This window comes from Ursus maritimus, unplaced genomic scaffold (assembly GCF_017311325.1).
Source record: "Ursus maritimus isolate PB19 unplaced genomic scaffold, ASM1731132v1 scaffold_2, whole genome shotgun sequence".
Taxonomy (NCBI): domain Eukaryota; kingdom Metazoa; phylum Chordata; class Mammalia; order Carnivora; family Ursidae; genus Ursus; species Ursus maritimus.
Window position 1 is genome coordinate 80,598,280 of NW_024424452.1, and position 20,366 is coordinate 80,618,645.

Here is a 20,366-nt window from a genome sequence, read left to right on the forward strand (position 1 = left end):
CAATTTCAAAGCACTCCCGCCTGGAGGGGCACGTCATTTTCCGATGTTAGAGATGAGTAACCGGAAGTAAAAGTAATTGTGTGTCTGGAGAAGGTAGAGCTAAAGGCAGTTCGTCCTGTTTCTACCTGGGACAAATGCGAGGTGAGTGTTCACCTGGTGAGAAAACGGTGAGCCGTGCTGGAAGGCCCTGTAAAGCCGCTGGTTCATCTGAAAATCCATCATCGTTTATGCTTCAAAAACTCAAATCCAGCGGAGACTTACCACACTGCGTATTTGCTCACTTGGTCCTCTTACAAGTATTTGTGGACAGTCTCCTCTGTGCGTTGCATGATTCTAGGCACTACGGCAAGCTACGAAAGAGAGAAAACCGTGTGCTGCTGATTTCTAGGAGTTCGGCGGTCTGGTTTCAGTGACAGTCCACACACCAGAGAACACCTCGGACCATCGCATCTCAAACGCTGGGGAGAAGACATTTGGTACCTTCTCCATGACTGATGGACAGATTTGGCCCATGGACGCCACGTCAGAATGAATTCTAGGATGCCAGTCCCAGGTTTCCCCAGGACAAAACGACTCTTGCCTCACATTTTCTTATGTCCTTGGGGGCGATATCCAGGTTGTTCACCCTGGCTTGAAACAGGATTACAAAGATGGTCTGTGAAGAAAAAATGTAAAAATACAAACATGCAAGAAATGGAGGGAAAATCCAGGATGGCCAAGGGGGGAAAAGCAAGATCGGTCTTGTTTTCAGATGAGATTTAGTAGCAAGATCTCGAGTCAGTCGGGCAGAGAAAAAGAGGATTAATTTTTGCTTCCAGAAATAATTAATTTTATTCATGAATGAATTGCTACTTAGCGCCGTGTCCATGTAGAGACGAGGGTGGTAGGCTTCCTCTAGAAGCCATCACGACACAGAGACAGGCAGACGGGGACACTGGCTAGTCATGTGGTCTTTTCCTTTTCCTTTTTTCTCCTCAAGAGAAGAGCTTTTTCTGGGTCAGGGATTCTCATTTTTTTTTTCTTTATTCTGCTTCTGCCACATTTATCCCACCTCAGGGCTTCCCACTTCTCCCACAAGAAAATTATTTCAGTCTGTGTTGCTTAGAACAGTGAGTGGCACATGGCGGGGCATCCCCTCCTTCAGCAGATATTTCTGGAGCACGTGAGTGTGCTGGCCTCGTCACCCGTGCTGGGGGCGCAGTGGGGAAGGAGACCTGACCCACGCCTCAGGGGGCTCAGCCCTCAGGTAGACCCCGGGGAGCAGGTGGTTGGAGGCAGGGAGGTCTGTGAAGCGGTACCGGGGGCCGCCTGGGGAGTTCGGTGTCCACATCAATCATCCATCTTCTCCTCCAGGACAGAAGCAGGTGGCGAGTTTGGACCTGAGTCACAGACAGGAGTCCTGTCCCCTCAGTCCATCCCTGACTCACATTCAAGTCAACAGGAGCCTGCGGGTGCACCTGACTGATGGGCCCAATCCTAAGTGAAGCCTCTAGAAAAGCCCCGCTCAATGCTGCAGCCGGGCCGGGCAGGGCAGGTGGCCTCAGGAGGAGCTCCACAAGGGCTGTGAGGAGGGGGACACTCTTCGAGGGACGACCGCTGGAGGGCACGGGTGTCTGAGAGATAGGAACTTGTAGGGAGCGGGGATCTCCGTGCGTCGACCACACAGCATGGAGCATGGACAGCAAGACAGCGGCTCGTACCAACCTCCCCGACTTCCCCGTGGGGCTAAGGGGGTGGGTTGTTTCAAGAAGGCAGTACATTGGCCAAAATTTCTCTTTAACTTGGGAAAGAAAGCAAAGTATTCCCTCTACTGTGAAATATTAGTAACATTAATAAATAATAACTATATTGAGTGTTCATTACATGCCCCAGATTTTACTAAGTGATATATATTTCATGTATATATCATGCATATGTGAGATATATATATATATATATATCTCTGCACTACAGTTATCGTAATGAGAAACCTACAAGGGAGGTGCTCTCTGTATACATACATGACAGACGAAGACACTGTGTTTTAGAGGACGTCATACATCTGGTGAGAGGAAGAGCCAGCACGCAACCCATACCACAGACGATCTGACTATTAAATGCTTATTGAATCAAATACACAATTTGAGCCTGGGATTCTTAACGCTCCCAGAGAGAAGGTGCCTCCAGTTGTAGCGACCTGTGCTCTCTGCCCCTCCTGCTCAGCCTTATGGCATTACAGCAGGTCTTTGGGACTCGGAAGAAGGGCCTCAGGGGGGCTCGTGGGGCTCATCTCACTTGGAGATCCTATAGTCCTGTGTCCACCATTCTCCATCTGCGCTTGGGCTCTGGGGAGCCCTTAGTGGGAGGAAGCTACAGATGAATCTTCCTGAAACAATTCACCCACAGCAAATTCTGTATGTGTCGGCTTTACACCGCTGGCATGTTTCTATAAGGTTGCAGTGTAAATTAAATTTCTGTAAATCGGATCCTGTAGTAGAGGGACACTTAATGCCATCCCAAAATGCAGTATCTTCTTTTTTGCCTGGCGATGGCTTATAAAAATTCAGTGTTAAGTAAATCTGTAGCTCCTGGCTTTAGGATCAGTGGCTACTGATTTATAAATCAGTAGCTACTGATTTATAAGGACACATACCCACTTGGAAATGTCTTCTGTTTCAAGGGATATTTTCATAAAGCCAGAAAAACCCTTGGGTGATGCAAATGACCTCTGCTTATTAGGATGCTTTGTAAATTTGCAGTTCCTTACAGTGACATGGGTGCCATATGCTTTCGGTCACTCTCACTTCCCTTTGCATCTACAGCACATCACGGGATCAGATAGAAAGAGACCTGGCGGCTGGGGCTCCCCGGCCAGTCGTGGGATTTGCAGGCATAGGTGTGGGCAGATCAGGGCTGTTACACCGGGACGTGGTTTGGGAAAGATGGAGGAGTCCTTCCCCTCTGCACCTGTTGCTCCCTGGTTCTGCCTCTGTACCAGACTCCTCCCTGAGCCCAGAAAGGTGCCTCTTTCTCCCTCCCACTGCAAGGAATAAACAGGCTCTGATGTCACAATGAGTCAGGGTGAGCAAAAAGTCTCACTGGTCACGGGACGCCCTGGTGGGAGAAGAATGAGGTAGCCAGATCCAGCACCGCACCAAGCCCTTCATTATCAGCCCCAGGGCCTGGGAGGATTCTCATCATCCTTGTGTGCAAGAGAGCCTGTGCCTTACCTGGGGGCAGGCTAGTGACGGACAGGAAGGAAGACTCCTGGGGGACTGAGTTCTCCTGGATCCACAGAAGCCCGTAAACACCCTCGTGTGATGATCCCTCACCATGGTTGGTTTCCCAGAACCAGGGTAAACTGTATGCACAGTAAGCCAGCCTTTGCTCAGCTGGTTCTGTGTAGGTTCTAAGCTGTGAGTCTGGTAAAGATGGAGAGAAAGGGAGGCTGTGCTCATCCCTGAATGTCAGCTTCCGTCATCTGGGAACTCGTGCTCAAATGGAACTTGATAGAAGAAACGTGGCTGTTGGGACTCCTGGGTGGTACAGTCGGTTAGTGTCTGACTCTTGCTTTTGGCTCAGGAGATGATCTCAGGGTTGTGAGATTGAGCCCCACATTGGTCTCCGTGCTGAACAGGGAGTCTGCTTGAGACTCTCTCTCCCTCTCCCTCTGCCCCTCCCCCCTGCACTCTCTCTCTCTAAAACAAAGAAATATATATATTTTTTTAAAGGAAGAGGAAACATGGCTGCAGAGGCTGATCATACCTGCTTTGCCTTCTGTTTCCACTAAGTAGGGCACTGTCCATGTTGGTGCCTATAGGTCAGGAGACTAAATCTGGGAGCCACAGATGCATGGTTGGCCTGGGACACGAGGCCAAAGCTGCCAGGGCAGTAACGACTGGGGGCCCGACAGCGTGGGGTGACAGAACGGCACCCAGCGATGCTCGAATCTGTGGATTGGAAGGAAACTTTACAATCACCTCTTTCCTACCCAGTGCAGACAACCAGCTACAAATCCCCACGAAGTTGGTCAGCCAGCCTTGGCTTGAACACTTCCAGTCCTGCGTGTTCACTGAAGCCAATTTCCAAGCAACAGCCCCAAACACTAGAAAGACCTTTCTGAAACTGATTCAGTCTTTCTTCCTATAATTCCACTTGCTGGTCCTGACTCTGCTTTCTCTTATTTCTCGACAGTAAGTCTAAATGCCTCTTCTTCATGACAGGTCTGTAGATACTTGGAGAGCATTATTCTGCCTGATTCTTAGACTTGGTGGCACTGTGTGGCTTCCCTCCAGAAGTTCTTCTCTCTCTCCTTCCCCTCCTCCACATTCTCTCTCTCAAACTGTCCTTGTTTCTTCTGCCTGACACTCCCTTTTCCATCTTTCTGCATGAGGAAAATACCAGAAATTTACTTTGTCATAAGATTTTCTTCCAATTCTGGCGCCCAGGGAGCTTGCTTGCTTGCTCGCCTTCCAAAGTACTCAAGGCTTTTGTCAGGGATCAGGATTAGTGCAACATTCTGGACTTTTCTCAGATCAGGCATCTTCCTCCTACAGACGTCTTTCACTTCTCGCATTCTAGGCAGTTCTTGAAGGTTCGTGATGGTGGTTCTAGGTCACAGGCATGCCTCGGAAGATGTTGTGACTGTGCTCTGGAACGGAAGCACCATTGCTTCAAGAAAAGTTGGCAATATGTGCTGGGTGTATGGTGGGAGAATACAGGTTTTTCATTCAAGTTAAATGTAGGAGGAAGGGGCGCCTGGGTGGCTCAGTCGTTAAGTGTCTGCCTTTGGCTCAGGGTGTGATCCCGGTGTTATGGGATCGAGCCCCACATCAGGCTCCTCCGCCGGGAGCCTGCTTCTTCTTCTCCCACTCCCCCTACTTGTGTTCCCTCTCTCGCTGGCTGTCTCTCTCTCCGTCAAAAAAAAAAAAAAATGTAGGAGGAAAAAATCCGAACTTTTTCTTCAGCTTTTCAAGGGATTGGATCCGCCTCCCATTTGATTTGATTTTGGGCACTTAGGTTTAGTGTCAGTGGTAAAAGTATAGCCAGAACTGCACTCATTATGTTTCCTACTACAGTTAGGTCTTCTGTATTCTTTGCTTCCCGGGTTGGGAATGGTACGGCCACTGCACCACTAACTCCTGCCTCTTCCCCACCCTCGTCCCCGTTTTGAGTTGTATGGCTTTCATCTCCGAGCTGTCTTTCAAAGTCGGCCTCTTGTCTCGTCTCCTGGCTTCATTGTTGACCACTTGTATTTTTCTCTCTTCTCCAGTCCAACTTGCCTGAGGTCCCCTGTGGGTCCCTCTGTGCCCAAAGGAGAAAACCTATATGCACTTTCTTGGCATTAAAATCCCTTCCAAATCCATCCATTCACTGTTTCAACAAATACCCCATGAACACTGTCCCCATGCTGTTGACTCTGCCCCACCATTTCTTCCTGCTAACCTTTGTCCCAGTCTCACTAAACATCTCCAGGTTCACCCAGACACCAGAAGGCTCCTTTAGGTCCCATGTGTCTTCACAAGTCCCATTCCCACTTCCTGCATAGCTCCTTCCATTTCTCTGCCAGTCGAGCTCCTACTCACCTTTCAAACCCACTTAGATATCAACTCCCTCTGAAGTCTTTTTGGCTCCTGTAAGAGAGCTGGAAATTTCTACTTATGGTTCCCTATCAGTATGTTCATATTTCTGCTATAGAATTTGTTTTGTGTATTTCCTTACTTACCTGTCTTTATTTGTTCTCCTCTTGGCTCTGACCTCCTTCAGGCAAAGAGCATGTTTTATTTCATCTTTTTATCTCCAGTTCCCAGTACCATGTCTGCCACACGTTAAGGATATAATAAGAGAATGAAACCTCTTCATATGAGTAGGATGTTCAGATGGAAGGAGAAGACACGTGGTTGAGGCTCCAGGCTCCAGAATCATACCGCGAAGCTTTAAATTGCAGTTCTGCTACTTCTGGCTGTGGGAACTTGTACAAGTTTTTTGCATCTGAACTTTAATTTTCTCATCAGTAAAATGGGTAGAATAATAAGACTCTCTTTATGAGGACTCTTTGGCAATAACTAAAAGCCCAGTTTGGTTTATTTCAAGATAAGGGCATCATTCTTTTTGTGAGGGGGTTTCTTGAGAATAAATATGGAACACAACAGAGTGGAAAATCTTGAGAAGAGGGAAGAAGAAAAAATGCAGAGAGTTTAATTGAGAAAAAGGAAAGAAAGCAGGAGCAGTCCTACTCTATCAAATTCTTTCTACTGCAATCTCCATACATTAATCAAATTTATCACTTAAAATCCACATTCTGTTCTCCCTAACTGTAGCCTGAGTTAATCTATTCATTGATTTTATGGTTATAGATAGTTCAAAGTAAATCCTTCACAGTGACAGGTGCTTTTCCCTTAGAGCAGGACTCACACGCTACGATCCTACAGCATAAAAATCAAGGGCTCAAAACTAACACCATTTCCATCTAGACTCAGAAAGCAAGAAAAAGAGACCCCATATGGGAATGTTACTGAGCTGAGGAGAAATGGGAGCATGGATGCTTGACTGCAGAGACAATAAAATCGGGTAATTGAAAGAGACCCTTATCTAGATAGGCAATAAAATCAAGAGTGAAGATTATTTTGCCAGGCTGGAATAGGAGATTGACACGATCGAGGTATTAGAATGGGCTAACTGCTGGAACAAACAGTCCCCAAATCTCAGTGACTTAGTACAAGTTTATTTAATTATTTACTTATTGCTTATGTCTGGTGCAGTTTATGAGATGGTTGAAAGGAGACTGCTTCATGAAATTATTCAAGACCAAGACTCCGTCCGTGTAGTCACACTCTGTCATCGTCCAGGGCCTCAGCATTCTCCTCTGGGTCCTGGTAAACAAGGAAAGAGAGATCCTTGTTTAAATAAGGAAGAGAAATCCTCATGAAGGATTTCATGAGACATCTCCTGGGCTGGGCCTGGGTTCACATCCCACTGGCTGGAACCCAGTCACATGATGGCATTTAAATGCAGAGGAAGCTGGGGAAATTTGTGTATCTGTGAGCCCAAGGGGAAGGGAGAAACGGCTAAAGAATGCTTTCCAAGTCTCTGCCAAGAGGGATGGAATGCAAGAAGGTGGTGAAGTGCAAAGCCTCAGATTTAAGTTCAAAATGCCAACGTCACCAAAACAGGATATAGATGGCCTGGCTCAGCAATTAAAATAAAAACAAAAATCTAGGGTTGGAAAAAATGGGGGGTTCTCGTTGACTATGAGATTACTGTTAGCCAAGAATATTTTTGTCTTCAAAAAAAAGGAATGCTAATGTGTCAACTATACTTTAATAAAACAAGTGAAAGAATTTAAATACATTTACTATATAAATATTAAAACAAAAGGAATGCAATATTCTGGTGTGTTAATAAAGGAAATGTATTTCACATATATATGAGAGATCATATATATATATGAGAAAGATCATAAACTGTCTTCACTTTTGGTTAGCTATGTGTCCTTGACTAAGATTCTTAACTTATCTGAGCCTCAGCTTGCTCGGCTATAAAAGAGGACTAAATTCGTGGTGTGTATCAGTTAACTATTGCCATAATTATGGACATAAAAATAACCCCCAAACTCATCTTAAAACAATAATGTTTCTCATTCATGCATCTGTAGACTGGCTGAGTTTGTGTGCTTCCGGCTACAGGTCTGCAAGGGGCCCGTTTGGTGTTTTCTCCAATGACGTTTATCATGGGTCTCAGGCTAAAGGAGAAGCACCTGCGGGTAGGTGGGGGAAGCAATTCTCATGGCCAGGGCGGCAGACAGGAAGGAGTGAAAATATGCAATGCCTCTTTAGGCCCAGAATTGGCATCCTGTCCCTTGTGTCCATGTTCATTTGTCCAGAGTGAAGTCAGGTAGCCAAGCCCAGTATCACTGGGGGAGGGAAATGAGGTCCATCCGTAGGAGTGACTGATGCTGTGAAGTCTCATATCAAAAGGCGTTCTTTCTGAACCAGGTGAGAATGAGGATTCCATCTACCACACTGACATTTATAAGATTGTGACGATGATGAAAAAATATGTAAAGCACCAGGGCCGTGACTGGTAACACAGGGGCTCAGCAGAGAGACACAATGAGGATAGTTACAATGCTGATGATAATGATGTGTTCAGAAATTGTATCCTGTGCTCTCTGTGGCTCAGAACCCAACTACTGAATTGTGTTTAATTTTGGTTGCCATCTTTAAAAAGAAACAAATTAACAAGCTAGATTGCAAGCAGAGAAGGTTTAGCAGAAGGGCCTAGGAATCTAGAAACGATTGAAGAAACAAAAAAAATATTTAGTCCAAAGAAGAGTGGCTCCTATAAAAAGCTAATGCACCCAAATCCCAGAAAGGCTATCTCATTGCAAAGGAATAAACTTGTCGAGTAATGGAAGGAGCTGCCGGTCTGGGGGAGTTCTCTTAGAGCGAAGTAGCTAATGGGGAGCCCGTGGGTGCTCGCTGTGGAGAAGCACGGTACGGGCTGTTAGCGTGCTGAGCGAGGACCAGCACAACGGGGGGCCCGGAGTGGCGAGCAGAGCCATTTTCTCCACAGTTGAACAGATGAGCTGTGGGGAGCAGGTTGGGAGGGAGGTCAGGGCAGAGCTGAGGGTTCTGTGCCTGGGAAAACACAGATCTTAGCTCCCCCTGCAGTTCATTCTGGTCTCAGCAATTCACTGGCCCGCCATTCCAAGGCGTGTGCTGTTTCATGGTGATTCCAGAAACACACTGCCTTCAGTGCCCTCTCCGAGTGCTGGAGCCCCGACCGGACGGTGTGAGACTTGCCAAGCGGTGACCTCGTCCTCCTCCTTTAAGCTTGAGTCTCCCCTCCCCATTTCTCCCAATCAGCCTTAATTAAACTGTTTGAAAGCTACAGCTTGATTTTAATTAGAGCAAAATTGGGAAGATTAGAATGAAATTGGCCAATCATTGTTTACGGGCCGTTGTTTGAGAACACAGCAGGCAGCTAAATTACCTACGTGCTAGGCTTCTTGAATTCTACCAGAGAGCAGGAAGAACAGGGGCACAGGGGCACAGGGGCTTTGGGGGCGGGCTGGCCTCCCCTCTGCTCTTGCTTCTCCTGGAGTTGCAGGGGCTGAGATCGTATTTAACCCAAGGGCTCCTGCATTGAAGACTTCCTGCGTTGGAGTTTCTCCTTGGTCAACAAGGCCAAAGAATTTCCTGGGAAGGATGTCAGCGGTGTGCGGCGGTCCCAGAACTTGAGCGTGGGTCAGAGACACAGGCAGAGAATCATTCACAGCATGGTCCAGGTTCTTGTCAAACTCTACCACTCGTCCTGGAGACTTGGGTCTCTTTTTTCAGTTTCTCTGCCTCTTCCTTTTTAACCTGCAGGAGGTGAAGCGTTGAGTCAAGAGATTCTGCTTCCTCTTTCCCAAGGTTCTTTCTCGTACAGGTAAAATAGTTGAGCTGGTGTGAAAATTGTGTACAATTTTTTTTTAAACGTAAGGAAAGCTCTACACCAATGTAAGAGATTATGGTTTTTATTATAATTTCTTTTTATAGCTCAGATTAATCATGTCTTATTCATTATAGCAGTAAAGGCTCTAATAGCTAAGTACATTACAGTAATCTGTTGTTGAGATAGAAATCTCCCGATGATGGGATGTGTCTAGAAATACTGCCTTCTGTACCAGAGCCAAAGCGTAATATATCCCTCAGCCCTGAAGATGTCCAGCTGGAAAATGTGAAGCCATCTTAGCTGACTTACTGAGGTAAACAACTCAATGGTGGATTGAGTTCTGTGGGGGGAGTGGTAGCCCCTGATAAGAGGTGTGTTGGCAGAAGGATGAAGAAAAAGAAGTCTTCTTTGTGTCTGGGGCTCTTTAGGAAAATCAGTGGTGTTATTGAGATTCCTGTGTCAAACTGGCAAGTCTCAAGCTAACTGGGGAAAGGCAGCTCTCCGAGAGAAAGGTGAGAACAAAGACGTTTGCATTTATCCAGAACTGGTTGGTATGTGAGAAATTTTCCCATGGTCATTGGGTGACAGTTTACATAGACAAAATCAAGTCACAGCAAAAATGACGAAAAACATTATTTGTGTCTTTGGCTAAGGCCAATTCATCTTTTTTTGCTCCTAAGTTCTTAAATATTTTATTCCATGACCTGTCCTGCATCTTCCTTCATTTTTCAAGGAAAACCAGTTATACATTTTTTTTTCTTGCAAGTGTGGTTTGTACCCAAAACAACCTTTTGGAGAATGATAACTCAGTCCCTTTCAGCACGGGAGTCCCTTTGAACACTAAAAGTTGGGGGAGGGTTGCCCCCAAAGAGGTTATTGGAAGTAGATCAGGGGGGCAAAGACGAGAGAAGGGCAGTATTTCCTCTCATGACAGCCTACTCTTTCTGCCATTGTTTGCAAAGTGGTGCTTGGAAGTGGGCATCCTGGGCTCCACAGCTGTCATAAGACTTCTCCCCAACCTCTCTGGGAGTCCCAGAACCTATTCTGAGAACTGCCACCTGAGTGAGCAGGTGATGATTGGTTAGTTCTGCTGGAAACGGCATTGATTGTCTCCCCAGTAAACCCAGCCTGGGGTCTAACTCAGGAGGAACAAATGGGCTCCTAGCACTCAGGGACACACTGACACTGGGATGGGGTGATGCCAGGCCTGCAGGGGTGTCACGGCAGAGGGGTTGGGTAGGGCTGCATACTCGGGATGCAGGAAATGTGACTTTCCCAATGACAGCCATATCGGTGGGCTTGGAAGTGCGCCTGCCCGTGCATCCCACACAAAATGGAATGATAGGTCTTTTGGAAAACGGTAACAATTAATCCGGCTGTTAGCCCAAGGTCTCAGCCTAAGCACATATATTGTAGGCCGCGGTATTCATTGGTACCAGATTTCAGCCTCATTGAGGTATAGTTTTGGTTTTGCTTTTAAACCGTGGGTTTCTTTCTAAAATCCTCTCTCCCTTAAGGCTTCCCAGGGAGGGAGGTTTCATAGGTAATGTCTCTTCATGGGGGTTGGATCAATGTTCTCAGTTTACAAGCCAGAAAAGTGGTGCTTCAGTGCCGAGCTGCTGGAAACGGCTCCTGGGCTGGAGGAGCCCAGCTGGGCTCGTTCTGAGTCTTTCATCGCCAGGAGCGTGGGGCCCTGCAGGGGGGCGCGCTTGCTGGCAGGGTTCTGGCTGACCTCTTATCACTTGGAGGAGCACCGTCCTGCAGTGTGGTTGGTGACACTGGGGGTAGTAGCTATGACTTGGAGGCATTCTTCATTTCCATCTTTCAAGTGAGGAACCTCATCAGAGACCCTCTTGCTTCAAACCCAGGGCTGGTCCCGTCCCAAAGTCCTTCCGGAGCTCCTGTTGCCAGAGCTCAGCATGGCTGTGGTTCTGCTCTCCTGCTGCAGGCCCTTTGGGTTCTGGGAAAATCCCTAAATTCATGTACAACCAGAAGCATCATTTGCTGGCAGTCTGGACCATGAGTATTCAGCAGTTTGGGACAAAGATAACTGCTATCATTTCAGAATGGAGAGAGAGATTTGGGACCACGCCCACTGTAGTCTCTGTGTCAGTGTGGACGGCTGCCACAACACACTGGTTTTACACTCCAAGCTGGATCAGACCTTTCCTAAATTTTGTTTTGCTTGTTCTCAGTGATCATATGGGTATGTTAACCCTTTGACGGAAGTGTGTGTTGTTCACTCTAGGCAAATCTAAAGTATGACAGGAAATGGAGTAAACTTCTGTTGATGATAGCAGCTTCCCGATAGGCCGTGTGAACGCCTTTGCGGGCGGAGACCACGTCGGAGAGTTCTGGTCCCCCCTTGGCTTCACCTGTGAGCCCTGTATTGGTCTGGGCTGTTCTAAAGGCACTTTCCGTGGGGGCTTCACTACCGTGTGAGATGTTTGCTCTCTCAGACTGCTTACTGTGTAACAAACACAGTGGGAGAAGATTTTAAGAGAAATGGCTAAATTGAAATGGAGATTTACTTGATGTCTTAATTGAAACAAAGATGATGGCTTAATTGAAGTAGTGTGTGTTAATATAATTGATATATAGAAAACATCCTTTTCCTAGGGGAAAAAAAGGAGCCTTGATTATTTTATTACTGGAAAAAAAACCCTGCTAAACGGGAAATCGGAAATGAACATTTATTCTCTGAATAGCTCAGGCTGCCTTCCAGTACTGCCTTCTGAGGCTTTCAGATGCTGGAAGGAACCGGGTTAATAAGTTCTGTAAGTACATTTTTACCACTTTCTGGCTCAAACTCCTTTCACAGATGTGTCTCCCATTATTTTGATTCAATGAAGGGCCCCAAAGGGCAGGGAAGAGACTTAGTGAAGTAGAAAAGAAAACCACTGGGCACCCCCAGGGCCTGAGCCATCCTGCTGGCCGCTGAGGCCCAGGCCTGATTCTGGGTGGGCACCCTGATACACTTCACAGAAGCGGCTTTTGGGTTTTTTGGGTGGGGTTCAAATGTAATTCCCATCCTTATGTATCTCTTCTTTCTCCAGTGAAATTTTTCTTCCTCTCTCTCTCTCTCTCTCCCTCTCTCTCTCTCTCACACACACACACACTCTCAATCTCTCCCACTCACAAAATAGTGATTACTCTTTTGAGTTTGCCAGGGTACGTGGAGTAACATGGGGGTAAGAACTGTGGACTATGAAACCACACAGCCTCTAAATCCTGACTCTGCCGCTGACTGGGTGTTACCCACTGGGCAAATTAACTTATTTTGCCTCAATTTCCTCATCCGTAAAATGAGGACAAGGGGATATTTTCCCCCTTATAGGGGTGTTTTGGATATCATATTGGTTAATACTTGGGATGCCTGGCACATACTAAGAATTCATTAAATGTTAACCATTATTTTTTATTATTTGCTCATAAAATGCTTCCTAGGACAGTATCATTCATTTTTCTGAGTCATTTGTTATTCTGTGTTATGATTTTCTGAGCAGCCATAGGAGCTAGAATCAGGCCTTTATCTTTGAGTTCTCCCACGGTACCCTGAGTATGGACTTGATTTTTAACTAGGTCTCAATTTCTCCTTCTGCAAATGGGTGTATTGAAATCACCTTAATCCAAGCCCCTCACCAAGGTGCATTTTGGATATATGGTAAATTCATGTTTATACGGATAACGGAAAGAATGAAATGTTCAAGGTAATGAAATAATTAAACATTTAAAAATAATTAGAATACCATAAAATACACTTAATCTCCACAGGGGAAAATCGTGTTCTAGAAACAGCGGTATGGTATTGACTTGGGTTTTAATCTCAGCTCTGCCACTTACTAACTGTGTAACTTCATGCAAATGGCTTTCTTAACCTCTCTGGGTCTCACTGTTGCCATTGTCACCGCCATCATAGTTGTTAACAGCACTGGGGGAAGGGCAGGACACTAGCTTTTTGTTCTGGTTCTGGTACCAGTAGGTTATATTGCTTTAAGCAAACCACTTCCCTTTCTGTTTCATGGTTTTCTCATAACATAAGAGGAATAGGATAGACCTTCTCAACCGGTATGCACGCTGGCCCCCGCTGGTACTGCAAATGGTAGGGACAGGTATGGGTTTGGATGGGTATGTCCATATACTGGCCTATTTAGCCCTTGGGGCAATTAGACAAAGTCTGGGGTGGCAGGACCTCCTGTGCTTGATCTCCTCAGTTCTGATCCCAGCGCATCGCATAGAAAATTTCAATGTACATGATAATGTGAAAACGATTGGCGAATAGTACTAAAATGTTTCTTCTAATTCAAACAGCCCAAGTTTCCCTTTTAGTAGTTGTGTGACATCAGGTAAATTACTTGGCTTTCTGAGCTTCCACAGCCTCATTCATTTAAAAAATAGATGCTCAAAACTCTTTTTGGTTTGTGTATAGCACCCAGTGCACCATGCAATACGTGCCCTCCTTAATACCCATCACCGGTCTATCCCAATCATGAAACTTTATATCAAAAACTAGGGATGTACTGTATGGTGACTAACATAACATAATAAAAAATTATTATAAAAAAATAAATAAAAACACTTTGACTCCTTATCTCCAAACAAAACAAAACAAAACAAAACAAAACACACAAAACTCTTTTTGGTTTGGATAAAATACATGATTTTCCAAGTCTGATGTTGGACAAAAAGAGATAAAGACTAAGGAAAAGTGCATAACTCCAAAATTGTTGCTTCTTTTGGTGACCTGGAACAGTATGAGTGTGGCAGAAATTGTCATTAGACCCATTGTGCGGGGTTGGGGCTGCTGGTCATTAACGTTGGGCGTAAAGCATAGCAGAGTCTGAATGGGGGCTCTGTACTCACTGGACTTCAGAGTGTGGACCATGGGTTCGGATTGTGCCTCAGGGTTTGGAAGTTGTCCATGTCCGCTGAAGACAATGGAAGAGGGCCCAGACTCAGTTTACCAAAGCATAAGAAAATGCCATCTGTTCCTTGATTTATGTATAAACAGTGCACAAAATCATGCCTGTAAATTACATTTTTGTAAGTCAAATCTAATTTTCCCATTGATACACATACACATTTAGGATACTTTACGTTCATTTCAGATCAATCACTAGTTGGTAATTGCTTCTATATATTCTTATCCTGTAACATTTTTCTATCCAGTCATCAATAATTTCCAAACAATTAAAGGATTAGGAGAGCTATGACATAAAACAAATGACTATTTATTTTTAAATAAATAAGATAAATGAGAGAATCTCCCAATCACTCAAGTAAGGTATATTCTAACAGTATAACAAGTTAGAACTTCTAGCATTGTTCTATTGCTGTTGAATAGGTTCAAAAGAATCCATCTTGCCCTCAAAGAGTTTATGTTTTACTGGGGGAGAAAGAATTAAAAAATGTATTATGGTGGGTAGTGATAAGTCCTAAAAAAGATACCTAAAGCAGAGCACGGGGACAGAGAGTGAGAGAGGGCGCTCTTTTGGATGAGATGGTGAAGGAAAGCTTGTTGGAGGTACTGTTTGGCAATCCTGAATGAAGCGATTGAGCACATAATTTTTTATTTATTAAATTTAATTATACTGGGAATCACCTCTATGGTAAGGTGATCTTTCCTTTTGGTGAGGGTTTTTGACCATTGAAGAAATTATGAAAAATGGAAGAATGCCTGCTTTTTATTTCTCCTAGCAATCTTAATGATAGGATAGAAATTCTTTATTAGTTGATGAAGTCTATGTGTGGCCTACCGCAAAGCAGGGAGGTTGGGTTTGGTGTCAAATTCAAAACACCATCACCAAGACCCATGTCAAGGAGTTTACTGTCTATGCTTTCTTCTAAGAATTTTAGGTCTTAAGTTTAAGTCTTTAATTTGTTTTGAGTTGATCTTTGTGTATGGTGGAAGATAGGGGTCCGGTTTAATTCTTTTGCATGTGGTTCTTCAGTTTTCTCATTACCATTTATTGAAGAGACTGTACTTTCCCCATTGTATATTTTTGGCTCTTTTGTCACAAATGAATTGACCATATATGTGTGTTTGTTTCTGGGTTCTCTGTTCTGTTCCACTATCCATGTGTCTGATTTATTTTTGTTTTGTTTTGTTTGTTTTTATTTTTATTTTCAGAGGTAGAATTTAGAGACTCATCATTTGCATATAATACCCAGTGCTCATTACATCAAGTGCCCTCCTTATTGTTCATCACCCAGTTACTCCATCTCCCCACCCACCTCCCCTCCAGCAACCCTCAGTTTGTTTCCTATAGTCTCTTATGATTTGTCTCCCTCTGTTTTCATCTTATTTTATTTTTCCTTCCCTTCCCCTATGTTCATCTGTTTTGTTTCTTAAATTCCACATATGAGTGAAATCATATGGTATTTGTCTTTCTCTGACGGATTTATTTCGCTTAGCATAGATGTCAATCCAGCTTTGTTCTTTTCTCTCAAGATTGGTTTGGCTATTTGGGGTCTTTTGTGGTTCCATACAAATTTTTAGATTGTTTTCTCTATTTCATGGAAAATGTTGTTGGAAATTTTGTAAGGATTGCAGTGAATCTGTAGATTGCTTTGAATAATATGGATGCCTTAACAATATTGATTCTTCCAATCCATGAACATAGACTATCTTTCCATTTATTTGTGTCTTATTCAATTTCTTTCATCAATGTATCATATAGTGTACAGACCTTTCACACTCTTGGTTAAATTTATTCCTTGGTGTTTTATTCTTTCTGTTGCTATTTTAAATGGGATTATTTCCTTAATTTCTCTTCCTGCTTTTTTTTTTATTAGCTTATAGAAATACAACTGATTTTTGTATATTGATTTTGTATCTTGCAACTTTGCTGGATTTGTTTATTCTAACAGGTTTTGTGTGTGTGTGTGTGTGTGTGTGTGTGCGCGTAGTTTTTAGGGTTTTCTGTATATAATACTATGTCATCTTCAAATTGACAATTTTACTTCTTTCTTTCTGAGTTGGATGCTTTTTAATTCTTTTTCTTGACTAATCGCTCTGGCTAGGACTGCCAGTACTATGTTGAATAAAATTGGCAGGAGTGGGCAATCTTAGAGGAAAGGCTGTCAGCTTTTCACCATTGAGTATAATGTTAGCTGTGGGCTTGTCATATAGGATATGTCTTATGTTGAGGTTTGTACCCTCTATACATTTTTTATTGAGAGTTTTTATCATAAATGGATGTTGAATTTTGTCAAATGCTTTTCCTGCACCTATTGAGATGATCGTATGATTTTTATACTTAGTTTTATTAGTGTGGTGTATCACATTGATTGATTTGCAAATGCTGAACCATCATTTCATTTCTGAAATAAATCTGACTTGATTATGGTGTATAATTCTTTTTGTGTACTGTTAAATTCAGTTTGCTGATATTTTGTTGGGGATTTTTGCATATATATTTATCAGAGATACTGGCCTATAATTTTCTTTTCTTGTAGTGTCCTTGTCTGGTTTTGGTATCAGGGTAATGCTGCCCTTGGAAGTTTTTCCTCCTCTTCTATTTTTTGGAAGAGCTTGGAAAACATTGGTAAGAATTCTTTAAATGTCTGGTAGAATTCACCAGTGAAGCCATCTGATCCCGGACTTTTGTTTATTAGGAGGTTTTTTATTACTGATTCAATCTTCTTTCTAGTAATTGGTCTGTTCAGATTTTCTCTTTATTCATGATTCAGTCTTGGTAAGTTATGTTCCTAGGAATTTATCCATTTCTCATAGTTTGTCCAATTTATTGACATATAATTATTCATTGTAATCTCTTGTGATCCTTTGTATTTGGGTGGTATCAATTGTAATGTTTCCTCTTTCACTACCAATTTTATTTATTTGAGTCTTCTTTCCTTTTTTCTTGGTTAGTCTAGCTAATGATTTGTATATTTTAAAAATCTTTTTCATAAACCAGCTTTTATTTTCATTGATCTCTTCTATTGTCATTTTACTCTCTAGGCTATTCATCTCCACTCTGATCTTTATTATTTTTTTCCTTCTACTAACTTTGGGCTTAATTTGTTGTTCTTTTTCTAGTTCCTTGAGGTATGAATTAGGTTGTTATTTAAGATCTTTATTTTTTCTTCATGTAGGCATTTATCACTATAGAAATCCCACTTTGAACTACTTTTGCTGCATCCCATAAGTTTTGGTATTTGTATTTCCATTTCCATTTGTCTCAAGATACTTTTCAGTTTCTCTTTTGACCTATTGGGTGTTCAGGAGCATGTTGCTTAATCTCTGTGTATTTGTGAATTTTCTATTTTACTTCTTGTCATTTTCAGTTTCATACAATTGTGGTTGAAAAAGATGCATGATATTATTTCAGTCTTCTTAAATTTATTAAAATTTGTTTTGTGACCTAACATGTGATCTACCCTGAAGAATGTTCCATGTGTGCTTTAGAAGAATGTGTTTTCTAATGCTGTTGAATGGAATGTTCTGCAAATATCTGTTAGGTCCATCTGGTCTAATATGCAGTTTAAGGCCAATGTTCCCTTGTTGATTTTCTTTCTGGATGGTCTCACCCTTGTTGAAAGTGAAATATTGAAGTCTCTCCCTATTGTTGAACTGCTGTCTTTTTCTCCTTTCAGATCTGTTAATATTTGCTTGATATGTTTAGGTGCTCCTAAACACCTAAATATGTTGGGTGCATATTTACAAATGTTTTATCTTCTTGATGAATTGATCCCATTGTCATTATATAATGCCCTTCTTTGTCTCTTGTTACAGTCTGGCTTATGGTCTACATTAACTGATAAAAATATATCCACCCCTGTTTTCTTTGGGTTTTCATTTGCATGGAATATCTTTTTCCATCCCTTCACTTTCAACATAAGTGTCCTTAATGCTGAAGTGAGTCTCTTGCAGACAGCATATAGTTGGGTCTTTAAAAAAGAAATCTATTAAGTCACCTATGTCTTTTGATTGGCCATTTGGCCAATTCGTGAGATCAAGCAATTGTTTTTCATGCTGCGGTGGGATTTGGGATAGAAAACACTTTGACAAATACCCTGTACTTTAATTAAAGTTTAACATTTCCTGTACAAAGGAAATAAATGATAATGTATTATTACAAACTTGCCTGCTTAGATAAATAAAGCCACACAATAGGAATTTTAAAAGACTGTTGGAACCTTGAATTATTAGTCGTCTCCTTTCTTTTGTTTCCCTGGTAGTATTTGGCACATGCCCCTCCTCTCTGTCTTAATCCCAGAGTTAGATGGGAGAATTCTATAGCCTTAAATGGGGTATGGACTTTTATTCATTTATTTTGGAATTCTTTTGTTTTTCTGCAGCCCTATAATTTATAGTCCATGGATTTGGGAAGAAAGTTAGACCAAGCTTTAGCACTGTCATGAAGAGCAGAGTTGGAATGGATGAGAAGGTTGCTGAGACTTTGCATTTTGTTGTTCCCTAAGGCAGTGGAGCTGGTCCTTATGAGTATAATGTGAAAGGCCATGGAAGAGTCCTTTCTTACTGATGGATGCAATCCTTTAAATTTCATCCCAGGACAGATTCCTCTTGGAAATGTATCCCCTTTAAAATACAGACATTTCAGTGAGGAGCAAAGCATGAACATTAAAAGTGTAGATGGGACTAGAAAGGAATTTTGCCATCTTGTAGAATAGGGCTTCTCAAAAGGTGGGTCCTCTTAGGTCTTTTCAGGATGTCCATGTTGACATCTGCATTAATGGTGTGAAAACAAGTCATCTTAATTTGAATAAAGGCAGTCTCACCAAATGATACCAGTAGTTATGTATTCTTTATCATTACATACTTACACCTAAACACACACACACACACACACACACACACAATCACACATGCTAGATTCATGTAAGAATGTCCTTGAAGCAGTCAGGTTTATTAATTTTATTGGATCTTGACCCTTGAGTACATGTCTTTTTAATATTTTGTATGATGAAATGGAAAATACACCTAAAGCACATCTGAGGCGACTGCAGAATGATGATTGTCTCAAGGAAAAATGCTTTCGTGATTGAATTGTGAGCTGAACCAACTGCTTTTTCATTGGAATCGAATTTTTCTTGAAAGAACAACCAACAGACAAACTATTGTTATTTAGACTTCAGTGTCTGGCAAACATTTTCTCAAAAAAAAAAAAAAAGGGAATGAAGTAAGCCTACCTCTTCAAGGAAAACAACTAACAGTATTTGTTGCCAATAATAAAATTTAAGCTTTCAAATGAAAATAGAATTTTGGAAAACTCCTATTCGTCATTATGAGCTTGGTAGCAGTTCTAATATTTAACAACTTTACTCATGAGATTTGTGGTGATATCAACAAATATGGCATTTCGATATTATATAATGAAAAGTGTCACAATATGGAAGATCTGAATAAGTCAGTGATCCCATATTTTTTAGATGACCAATGCATGATGTTCCGAAATCATGAAGAATAAAAGGACACATTCAAAGTACAGTATAGAACACTGGATTTTAATGTAACAGAGTTATAAAAAGTGCACTGATATGGTTTCAGATTCCAGGCTGTAACTAACCTTTAAGGAATGACATTTGTCGAGTGAACAACAAATATCCACAAAGAAGAATATCTACAATTATCACAACAGATTGAATGCAGAAGCAAATATGAGAATGTAGCTCTCTTCTGCTAAGCCAAATATTAAAGAGACTTCAAAAATGCTAATACCACCCTTCTTGCTAAATTGGTTTTGTTTCAAGACATATGGTTATTGTAATAAAAATATGCTATTTATATTATAAGTAATAGATTTACTGCTATGATCTTTAAATTAAAAAATTCATTTAAATTTTCTCAGTTTTATTTTTTAAAGTGGTAATTATCAATAGCTATAAGCCATATAAATATGGGGGACGCAGTCATTTTTTAAGTATGAAGGGGTCCTGAGATCAAAAAGTTTGAGAACTGTTGTTGTAGACCAAACTCTTGTCTT

At 42.3% G+C, this 20,366-nt stretch overlaps 1 protein-coding gene across 1 annotated transcript in view; it reads left to right on the forward strand.

Moving 5' to 3' along the window:
* The window catches only part of BRINP2 (BMP/retinoic acid inducible neural specific 2), a 49,257-nt gene that overhangs the window by 7,051 nt on the left and 21,840 nt on the right, over positions 1-20,366 (forward strand). The window lies entirely within an intron of this gene.